The 12,119-nt window shown below is 42.3% G+C and overlaps 1 long non-coding RNA gene across 2 annotated transcripts in view; it reads right to left on the minus strand.

Annotated features, from left to right (window-relative positions):
- The window catches only part of LOC110339278, a 71,124-nt gene extending 62,408 nt beyond the window's left edge, over nt 1-8,716 (minus strand). The window contains exon 1 of one of the 2 annotated variants that reach the window (XR_002381398.2): nt 8,240-8,716. This is a non-coding gene — a long non-coding RNA (uncharacterized LOC110339278). The remainder of the gene's footprint in view (nt 1-8,239) is intronic. The other variant, XR_002381397.2, reaches the window with a different exon arrangement.
- Nucleotides 8,717-12,119: the final 3,403 nt, after the last annotated feature.

Genomic DNA, 12,119 nt, shown 5'->3' on the forward strand with positions numbered 1-12,119 from the left:
AGGCCTCTCTCTGGGCCTCTCTTTCCTCTCTCCTGCTGCTCCTGTCCCCTGAGGCAATCTTCTCCCTCCCCTTTCCCTTTTTACAATTATTTTCCCTTAATAAAAAAAATCCCTCCACTTGAATTCTATTGCAAAGTGTCTTTTTCTTTTGTGTGGATTTTAAAAAAAAATTACAACAGCTATTCCATCTATGGTCTCTTCTGGCCAATTCTAGAAGCCAATTCCACCATCCTTCCCCTTCTTCACTTGTTTTAATTAACATTCTGAAAGCCTGGGAACAAGATGCCCACACATGTTGAAATCAAAAATAAAGTCCTGGGACTAGAGGTAATCCAAGTGACAAGCTTGTGCTACCTGCCAGGGACCCCATTCTCAGTTAAATCAAACCAGAAGGCTATCAGAGTTTCTCAGACTACAGAATCTTTGCTTTGTTTCAAAGGCAACATCACTTGGGTTTCTGTTCTGACTTTGAGAAAGGCCTCTCTGCTACCATGCATTGGCTAACTCTTAGTCTGTAATGGTGACATAGTGAAACCAATGTGCCAGAAACAGGTTAAACAAGGGTCACTTTCCTGAGAGACATCTCCAATGAGAACCTTCATAGAGTTAGACATCTGTGACCCAGCCAGGTTGCAGTGGCCAGGTCATTCCCATATATATAAATACCAAGAGGTGGGGTGAGGATCTGAACTTGACGGAACTGTAATCTCATCTTTTAGACATTGATCCTAAGCAAGACAAAACCTGGTAGAGAGTACACTGAGTGCTAGGGAACAAAATGACACTTTCCTTGCAGAAACAGCTAGGACAGAAGGACCTAAAGGTATGTGAGTCCTGAAAAGCTGTGTTCTCTACATCCTCTGGCATTAAATTACAGTCACCAAAATGTTTGTCTCAGAAATAAATTTTTCACTTATTCACGGTCACTATTATTGTCACTATTATTCTAGGGCCCTCATGTATCTATTTGTTCCTCACCCTTGCATGAGTCCCTCTTCAGGAAACTCTTCAGTAATCACTGCCCTCTACCCTGGGATGGATGCCTCCCTTCTGCCCTACAATGCCCTCAGAGCACTGGCTTTCACACCTGTATGGCAAAGATGACTCTCCTGTGCTTGCAGGCTCTACTTCTATGAGGGTGAAGCTTGCCTCATTATTGGGACCCTAGAGATATATTATGTACACATGTTTATTATATGTTCGAATAAATAAGTAAATATAGATCTTTGTGTCTTCCATGACATAATAATTGCCCCCTCATACCAAATAGTATTGCAACCACACTCAAGGACAAAATAAAAGCCCATGGTCTATAACAGTTGACAAAAGTGGCCTTCAGCAGGGACCCACAATGGTTCCCCTTCTATTACAGATAAGAAAAATTGACCATGTGGGGACAGTCTCAGCTCCAGTGAAGCAGGAAGTGTGCAGACAGATCACAAATGACTTTAGAAACCATCTTCTAAGAGGACAGTGCAGCAGGTCTGGCTTCCAAAGCCTGACAGGATCAGCTAGGGCTCCATGCTGTGGCCCCGGAGGACTATGGGAGTTGTTCTTAAGTAGGTATTGAAGCATGTGCTCCCTAGAGATCTGTGCTGGAATTCAGGTTCTGCACCATAAAGCTGTCTTATACCTTTCTTAACTCTGATTCAGTTTCAACAGGGAAAGAACAAAAGGAAGGAGGGGGGGAGGGAGGGAGGGAAGGAAAGGGAAGGAAAGGGAAGGGAAGGGAAGGGAAGGGAAGGGAAGGGAGGGGAGGGAAAGGGAAGGGAAGGGAAGGGAAGGGAAGGGAAGGGAAGGGAAGGGAAGGGAAGGGAAGGGAAGGGAAGGGAAGGGAAGGGAAGGGAAGGGAAGGGAAGGGAAGGGAAGGGAAGGGAAGGGAAGGGAAGGGAAGGGAGGCAGGGAGGGAGGCAGGGAAGGAGGAGAGAAGAAAGAAAAAAGGAACAACTGGCATTTTCCCTCAATGGAACAAAACCGGAAGTACTTTGTATTTCTGGGGTGGGGGTAGGGTAAAATGAGCTGCTAAGCCTTAATGGGCCCTTAAACAAACGGGTTGTGCAGCCACAGGGAAAGCTAGAGGAGGCTGTATTTTCATTATGCCTTCTTTTAAAGGCCTATAAGATTTTTAAAGAACCACATGAATTTTGTTTTTAACTTGCACAAGAAGCCTGCAGTTAATTTTTATTAGCATATCTCAAACCCCCTGCAAAAGAGTTTTGCTAAAATCCCTAACAGCTTCAACAGCAAGCTTAAGGAGCTCTTAGGAAAAAAAAAATAGACATTTTTATTTCCTTTGTACAATTTCCCTGAAAAGCCAGGTCATATTTGGGTAAATAATATCTAAAGGACAGCAAATCTTGTTTAATGATCCTCCCTTGGAAAAAGCCAACCATGAGGGACCATCCCCTGACTTTTACTGTTAGGTACAAACCGTCAAAGTCAAAGCTAACAGATCTCAGCTGAAGATTTTCTCAGTTTGGATAAGCACTGTTGAAACACATCATAAAACACACCTCCAGCTTCTACTCATTCCCTCACTGCCCAGAGATGTCTCATCCATTGGAAAGTTTCTGTCACCATCCCTTCAACTGGCAGTAGGTATGGTTGGCAGCCTACATGAGCCTGATGGGTGTCAACTTGAGCTATGTCTAAAAATGTGAATTAATTGAATTAAAGAAAAAAAACCCTCTGTCAAAGAACTACTTGTATATCTAAAAGTGAATTCATTTTTTAACTAATTCTGATCTTCCCTCCAAATATCTATGGTATACTGAAAATACCATCATGGACCCAGTGGTTTTCCTGACAAATAATTTCTACCAACACAAAGCTTAAAGGACCTAGTCCTAAAATTGAGAACACATGGGTTTTTCTATCCTCATGTTTTTCTGTTGCCTGAACACCCGTATCCTGTCTCATCCCAAACAGTAGAAGGCCAAAGATATGGCAGTGTCCTAACTGCTCTGAAAAATCAAACCAGCATGCCCATCACATGCCCAAGATAGTGAGTCAGGAGGGGGCCAGGCCTAGCAGAACGTGGGTTCAAGAGAATGAATGGGCACAAGTCCAGGGCTCTGGGTCTGTTGGGACACCAGGCCATAAAAGTATGTCATCAGAAAGTCCCTGGGCTTGGTGCCACAAAAACTGGGAAGTTCAGAGTCCCTTCTGTTACCTCTAGACCCTTCCATCTTCCAGACATTTCACCCTAGCCTTGCCCATCACCCTTAGAAGTCAAACCCCCACACATAATATATCTGAAAACTGCCTAACTTGTGACCAGAATTGAAATATTTCACATATATTAACCCTACAACAAAAGTAATCAAACTCTGTTTGTCCTATCTACCCTGAAGAATGAGTAACAAACATAAATTATATTTTAATCATAACATTATTCCTAGAATGGAAGAAAATTTTTTTTATTTTAGGCTTTGGAAAGAAGGAGCTCTTGTCAAGTGACTCAGAAGAAGCAAGTTTGGAAGGAAGATGTGAAGGTCTACCAGAATTTAAGATTTCATTACGTATGTGAATCCAATCATGTAGATAGCAGATGTGTCTGGGGAATTGGACAGCTTCCTCTGCAGGGCAGCTTAGAAATAAAGAGCTAAGGTATCATGGGAAATGTAGCATCATTCCTCCCTTCAGCCTGATTGAAAGAAGCGACAGAGCAGAGCGTGCTATCCATGTACACAGCTCCATGCCAAGCACTGAAAACCCTGTTTATACATTTTCCAAGATTGTATCTCTCAACAACTGACTCTGTTAGCATCCTGGAACCTGAAAATATCTCATGTAGTCTACTTCACTTTCTCACCTGATACGGGAAAACCCCAAGGTCCAAAAAGATGAAGCAACCCCCTCCAAGATTATCAGTGTTTTCTGTTCCTCCAAGGATGCAACAGGCGGAAGGAAGGAAGGAAGGAGGGAGGGAGGGAGGGAGGGAGGGAGGAAGGAAGGAAGGAAGGAGGGAAGGAAGGAAGGAAGGGAAAAAAGAAAGAAAAAAATCTATGTGACATGAGACAGGGAGACCAGCATGACAAAGTATATTTGGACCTGAATGATTTCCTTCCTTTCCCTCAGCCTCTGTTTCTCCCTTTCTAACACTCACATACTTTGAGAGTCACTGTGAGAATCCAAAGGGAAAAGAAAGTATTAAAACATATTGTCAGCCTGGTTGCTGGTGAGTATCAACAAAACACCTATAATAGGTGTTGTTTTTACACCTGCTAACATTATAATGGTTTATGAAATTATGAAGTCATGAGTCAAAATAACTTTGATGATAATTATTATCTTAGCAGTATTCCCAGCATTTCTTGAGTATATACCTGGATATTTTATTATCTGCTTTAAATGCATTCACTCCCTCAAGTCTCCCAATTCTATACGTTAAAAAGGCCTATAAATGTTTGAGGCCGGGCTGGACCGACAGCCTCCAAAACAATACAGAGAAACCCTGTCTCGTAAAAACAACAAAAAAACACCTACAAATTTGCTTAACCATCAATAAAAGATGCTCTTAGGATGTGAATATAAGCTGATAAGCCCCAAGTTCCTGCTGGTGACCTGGATAGAGATTCACTCATCTGACAGGAAAATGAAAATATGTTATTTTATAAAGTAACATCCTGGAAGTTTCCTCCAAACTCAAAAGTCTGAAAAGCTTCATTTTAAAGGAGGGAATCAATCACCTCACTTAACCAAGTCACACTGTTATAATAAATGTCATGGCTGAATGTGAGGTCACTCAATGTCAGCTTAATTCCCTGCCTTTAACAGGGAGCTATAAGTCAGCCCTGCCATCCTAAGATTGATCTCTGGTTTACACTAAAATTGGTTGGCTTCTCTATTGATTATTTGAGATACAAAAGCTTGAGAATTGGCTGCTTTTTATTTGATGTGTCCCTATATCCATCAGACTTGCTATTTTGATGTAGCTTGACACTTACAAGTCTGACTTCCATAATGGTTAGGGGCATGTCATCTTTTTGAATGCTAGCCAATGACCTTCTATTCCTATTTGGAGCTTTTCTGAGATTTTTACTTATGCATACTGTTAACCAGATTAATTTTATCTTCTCTGCCCCTAGGGATGGGTTAGGAGTTGGAGTGTGCAGGAGAGATATTCTTTAAGAGTGCTCAGACCTCTTGAAAAAAGTTCTATCACCAATAAAAAGGCCTTCGTGTTGTTGCTAACATTAGAAGGCGGGTGCCTTATATTGTGAAATCGGTGAGAATCTCACTTTTCTGGAACTCTGACATCTGAGCCCTCGTGCTGCTGGAAGGATTCCAAGAGCACCATAAAATTAGGGCTGGTCCTGTCTGAACTGAGTCCAGATCATTTCAAAGTGACTCAAGGCAGGGAAATAAATATTGAACCTAGTTAAATGTTGCTTGAGATTATGCTTGGCACTGGGTGTCCAGTCTCTGATTTGCTCTTAGGTTACATGGGTTATTTTTTTTAGCTCAAATGGATATGCCAGGGTGGATTCCTTCAATGGCAGCAATTATTTGCAAGCACAGTTGCATTTCTGACACATTTAGTGAAATGAAATGTAAAGATTTATGAGATGGCATAGGATGGATGAAGGAGACATCCAAGGCCTCAATTCCATACTACTTGGCTCCACCCTGAATCAAATTTAGCTGTCCCCGTTCCTTTCCTCCTCCTCTGCTTGCTTAAGCTAACCTTCCACCCTCCCTTCCTTTCTTTTTTTCCTCCTTCCTTCCTTTCACTTTTCCATTTTGAAGGCAATACCTGTGTGTTCTGAATGCACAGTAGGAAGTAAAACTCCAGAAAAATCTAAGACGTTCCAATGATCTGCAGCCTACCCGACCCCTGCTCTAAGCCACACACACATAACACACTAGGTGTTGCTCTTTAGAACAAATGTTTAAAACGAACAATTGCCCCAGAAGCACACATGAATCATCTACAGATAATTCATGTCCTGCTGATTTCAGCATTTGACCATTTCCTTTAGGGGACTGATGCTGGACCCAGCCTAACCAGTGCCTCAAGATGGAGGCTCTATGTCCTGTGCCTCTCTTCTCCCCAGCAGGAGGAGGGCACCATCACAGAGTAAATAGAAGTGGTAGAAGTTATGAAAATCCCCTAAAAGCTAAACCACTTCTCTTTTTAAAAGTCCTGAAGACTCAACCTAGGAATACTCACAATCCCAGTCTTCTGCAGACCTTGTACCCAAATTAAGGAGGCTTACAACCCTGGGAGATGTGAAAAATCATCGGAGGGTCCATGAGGAACACACTAACCAGTCAGGTAGAGAGTACCTTACCAGGACACACGCTGTTTCCTGGGTTACAGTGATGAAAGCACAGGCTTTTAACAGTTTCTACATTGCAAGGTGGGGGCCCTGATCGACTTTAAAGCACAGGTGTTTTCAACCAGCCCATATCTTGAACACATTGTCATAATAGTGTACAGATTAACTCCCATTAGGAAAAAAAATCAATAGGAAATATCTGTTTCACAAAGCACCAGACTTAGACTGTCTTGCTTAAAGAACTATTTGATCCATTGTAAGTCCAGGAACCACAATTTACATGTGTAAAAGGTTTTATAATTCCCAGGGCACTTCACCCACACACTTTTTATTACTCAGACCTCTCAAGGTGAGTATTATTATCTCTGTTGTGCAGACAGAGAGCCAATTTCCAGGAAGTTTTAAGACAAATCTTATAGCTTGATCTTGGGCCTTCCACTCCCATGATTATCATATATTGTTCACCTTTATCCACAGCTGACTATCACCTCCTCAACCCTTATCACCCACCACCCAGTACTCAACCACCCAGTGTGTCTCTTGTTAGAAACATGATTAGTTCGTGGGCCCTGAAGAAGGCTGAAAGTCAGACGTGGGAAGTATCTAGTTTAAAAATCTAGTTATGACTATGCACCATGCACAGAAGAACCCAAAGGAAAGAAAATGAGTTCAAGAAATTCTGGGAGATTTTTTTCACCCTTCCAGCTTTTAGAAACAAACTTGACCCAAAGGGCAATTTACCTCATGATCTCATTAATATCAAGACCATGGTAACATTATCAATATGTCCCCTGAGATCTCAGGCACAAAATGGTATTTCAAAAAGGTATACAACAATGGAGGTTTTACATCTAAAGACAAATCTGTTCTTTCCTCAAACTCTATGCTCCCATCCATAATAAATTATTTTAGTCTTTGTTATTGTTGCTTTTGTTTTTTGTTGTTGTTGTCTGTTTTTTCAAGTCAGGGTTTCTCTGTGTAACAGACCCTGACTGTCCTGGATCTTACTTTGTAGATCAGGCTGACCTTGAACTCATATCTGCCACCCTCTGCCTCTTAAATGCTGGGATTAAAGGCGTGTGCCACCACCACCTGACCCAACACAAGTTTTAGGAGGGCTCCAATGCCCTCTTTTTGCTTAGTGTGAAAGTCCTGAGCTTCTCAAACCATGTATGCCTGTGAAGTCAGTGATATTGATTTCATCCTCCCCTCCAACTAGAAAGTGAAGAATAGTGATCAATGACTCCTAATAACTAGGTATGGATCATTCACTAGAGAAAGCATGATGTAAGCATGGAGCTGAAAAGATTCTTTAAAAATGCCCCCGTTGCCCTTCCCTAGCCCTTAAGCTCTGGAGCTAGAAAGAAGACATTAAGAATGAGTTACAGCAACCAGTCAAAGCCTCCAAGAGAGCCCAGCTCCTTGACTTTGCAGCAAGGAGGTAATCTCCCTGAAGTGACAGGAGAGACCCTGTACTTGAAGGTATGTTCCAAAATGCCTGTCTGTCTTCACGTTCAGCCCCAAAATAAAGAAGAGTATGCCCTTCAAGGAAAACAAGCCTTCTCATACGCCCTATCAACACAACATAATCACTAAGTGGATTGAGCAGAGAGAGCTCCCTGGCATCAGTCACTGAACAAGTTAACCGGAGCATACCCAATGACGTCTGTAGATCCCAAGATATAATTCCATTAACCTCTGTGAAGAGATCAGCCCAGCATTTGCCAGCAGTGTTTAAAATGCTTAGTTGGTTGGTCTAGGAAGCCACTGGCACTGTTAAGTCTAAAGGTGACCCAAGGAGCACTGCTGACGCCAGGGGTAAGATCCCTGAACTGCTCAAGTCAATCTCCATCAAAACAGAGCCTCTACCTGAAAGTTGATGGCTCTCTATATGGCACATGGCCTCCTTCCTCCACTATGGCATATCTCTAATATATTAGATATGGCTACAGTACCTTGAACTTGAGGCAGGGCTGAGGTGACTACAACAGGAACCTCCTTCCCTGGAAGCTTGACAAATCTCTTCTTACAGAGCCCCTCTTCTCTGAAGGAGCATGGTGAAGCACAGGTGTTGGACATCAGAGTAACACGGCTGAATCCCACCTCTTCCCATCAACCAGGGGATAAGAAGACCCTTAACCTCCCCAAATCCACCTGCTCAACAAACGGGACTAACACAGCCTGCCACACAGCCCACAGGCTGTTTCAATGGTCAAGCGGTATGCTTGGTATGAAGGCTGATGTCTCTCCTTCATGCACATGCTGACTCAATGCATGCCATCTTTTCCTTGTCTCCTGGCTTCTTGTCCCTCTACTCTTTGGAAACCCATTTCAGCTGTCCTGACATATAAATAAGATCCTCAGGCACAATCCACATAGACTTCACGTGATGCCTTTCAGGGTCATGTGTCTTCAATAGAAGGTTGGCAGGCTTCCAGGAAACCTCCAGGTAAAATTGTTTGTCTGCAATCAGGAGAGAAATGGTGCATCATAGAAAGAAAGGAGAAAGTATGGGGGGGGGGGTTCACTCGTAACATGACTGGATTTTAAGAAAAAAAGTACATGTATGAGATATTTTATAGGCAGACTTGAGGAGATATTTTTCTGGGGTTGTGGGTAGTGCTGAAGAGAACTTAGTATTGTCAAATGGAGGCCAGGATGCAAAGTCCTCAGTAGCCCAAAGCAATTGCTGTGTCTCCATCTCTAGCCCTTGGACTCTCTGGCAAAGGATAACCAAGCCAACCTAAGATTGCTCCCTTCTTTGCGCTTTTCATGTGGCCAAGAACATAAGCCATCTGGATATGCCCCAATAAGGCAGTTTTCTGTGATCAGTGCAGCCACACCAATAACCTCTCTGTCCTTCCTCATCTCTCATGCATGTGCGTGTGCTTAGTCATACACACACTCCCTATTTCCAGGTCTGAGAGAAGAACGAATAGGACAAACTCTAAACTTCATACACAGCAATGGTTCCCAACCTGTGGATCTCGACTCCTTTGGGGGGGGGGTCAAAAGGCCTTTTCACAGGGGTTGCCTAAGAGTATTGGAAAACACGGGTATTTACATTAAGATTCATAACAGCAATAAAATTATACTTACGAAGTAGCAACAAAAATAATTTTATGATTGTGGGTCACCACAATATGAGGAACTGTATTAAAGGGTCCCAGCATTAGGAAAGTTGAGAACCACTAATGTAGAGAGTGACACTGGCCAGGTACCTTGACATGTGTCCCAGGGGATAGCAACCAGATGCGTTACCAAGTGTCACATCATGTTCTCTCTGAAAACAATCATCCTTGTATATGTAGATGGGATTTTTTTCTGATCTTTTACCCAGGCCACCTTGTGGCTGGCAACACACCCTTACATCACACACAGAACCAGAAAAGATTTAAGAGAAAGAGGAGCCAGATGCTCCACAGCTATAATAGTATCTTCTGGGATTGTGATGGTTTCCCTGCAGTGATCAGATGCCCTTGTCTACCAACCATCAACCAAGCAGCCTGGCGAGGGCTCAAGTACCCGAGGGAGGGTCTTTCCCTGTAGCAATGAATTCATTGTGGCACCAAGCCCAGCCCATTCCTGAGTATCTCCAGGCATTTAACGAGTGTTGTTCATGATGATGATGATGCAACCCTTTCAGCTTAGACCTGCCAGGGTCCCCAAGGCATGCAATGATCCCCTGGGAAGCATATATTATCTGAAGCTTTCCCTTTTGCTTAATTACATTGTACTAATGTTCTCTTTCCACTGGATTTCTCTCTGCCAACTCCCCCATTCAGTCAGGCTTCACTGTGGGTTGGATTTACATAAAAGACCGGCGCATTATAATTGTGATGATTGATCACCAAAGTTTCCTTGGGTTCAGATTGTTTCCTAATGTGGGTCATTTTTCATCATAAAGAGTCGGCTGATAATGATGTCATTTCCATTGCTTGAATTTCAAGGCAGTGGCCACATATCACAGTGTTTAAATGACTGTCTATAGGGCAGCGAAATCACATCCTTATCAGTTTAAAGCAGTTGTTGCCTTACTCCTGGGGACAAAAATGAGAATGGGAAGCTTCTGAAGCTCATCAAACAAGAGCTTCAGGAATCCAAATCCATATCTGTAGCTGGGAAGCAGGTGGGGGGGCAGCTGGCAAACCTGCTTCTGTGTGAAGCTGTGTGGTAAGTAAGCAACAGATAAAAACCACAAAGTCAGACTTGAAAGGAAATAAGCCTTACTGCTGATCCCTGGATACCTTAGATATCCTCCTCCACAATCGCGGCACTGTGTGATTCCACGGCAAGATTAATGAGGAAGAATTGAAAAGACTCTCGAAGAGCTCTGGACAGACACCCATCTTGCCTGATGAGCCAATAAATATGCCTATGATGGTTTGAATGGAGCTGGGATGTGGCCTTGATTTTGTGTTTGTGAAACATGTATGTGAAATGGGATGATGTTGTATGTGTATTCCCAACACATGGCTGTAGCAGGCTTTCTTTTGGACACCAACCAGCTCCCAAATTATGACATATTAGTTATGAATGTTTGGCCTTATTTTATGCTTGTCCTTCTAGATCTTATAACTTAACCTGTTTCTCTTCATCTATGTTTTGTCTCAGGGCTTTTTACCTTTCTTTCATTCTGTATGCCCTGCTTTGTGTCTGGCTGACTAGCGGCTGCCTAGCTGGCTGGCCCCTTTCTCCTCATTCTCCTTACGTCTCCTGTTTTCAAGCCTAGATTCCTTCTCCTACTTATTGTCTCTGCCCACCAGCCCTGCCTGTCCCTCTACTGTCTAGCTGTTGGCCATTCAGCTTTTTATTAGACGGATCAAATACCCTAGGCAGGCAAGGTAAAACAGCAAACATCTTTACATAATTAAGCAAATGCAGCATAAACAAATGTAACATATCTTTGCCTAATGAAATTAATATTCCACAACACATGACTATGTCATTATAACCCAAGACCTGAAGGTCCAAAGCAGTGTGAATGAATTTGCCTTTAGCACATGCCCTGGAAACCTCTAGGACATTCTGCAGATGTTAAAGTTTGCAGATGTTTCCCAGCCCTGTCTTCCACAGCCTTTATCATTTGGCCCAGCATGTTTCCACCCCACCTTATTTTAAAAAGTGTCTAACTTGGAGAAAAGCTGAAGGAACTGCACAATAGCACCCAAAACCATTTAGCTGTACATGCTCACTTTTATGTTGTGCCATGTATAGTTTGTTTATGCACAGGCATACATGATTTTTATTTAGTCATCTGAGAATCATTTGCCTTGTCTTTATGACATCTTACTCTTATATCCTAAGGACTTTAAGAAGAACAAAAAGCATCGCCCTCATTCCCAGGACACAATGATCATATTCAAGAAAGTTAACATTGATAAAAACACACTGTTCTTTAACACAGTCCTTCTGCCAGTTCTCCAGTTATTGTTTCTGTCATTTCATGTAGAATGTATTATCTGTGTATTTGTACATGTTTCTGTGTGTGTATATGTGTACTTGTTTGTTTCCATATATATATATATACATTCGCATGCACTTTCAGGATCCAATTAAAGATCACTTGTTACATTTACCTGACATGTCACTTAGAACATTTTCATCTACTTTTTGTTCTATGCTATTACTAACTTTGTGTTAGCAGTTTTGATATAAACTCATTTTCCCCAAAGTTCATTTCTTAGTATGGTAGTGGAATATCAAGAGGAGGTAGACCCCCATTGGAAGGATTTGCACTAGAGAAACTAACATAATTTGAGCACCAAAATGACAGGTGAAAGAAAGCATTATTCTAAAAATGGGGTAGGGGATACAATCTGGTATTTAAAAAAT

The sequence above is a fragment of the Mesocricetus auratus genome, unplaced genomic scaffold (assembly GCF_017639785.1).
Source record: "Mesocricetus auratus isolate SY011 unplaced genomic scaffold, BCM_Maur_2.0 Super-Scaffold_100020, whole genome shotgun sequence".
Lineage (NCBI taxonomy): Eukaryota > Metazoa > Chordata > Mammalia > Rodentia > Cricetidae > Mesocricetus > Mesocricetus auratus.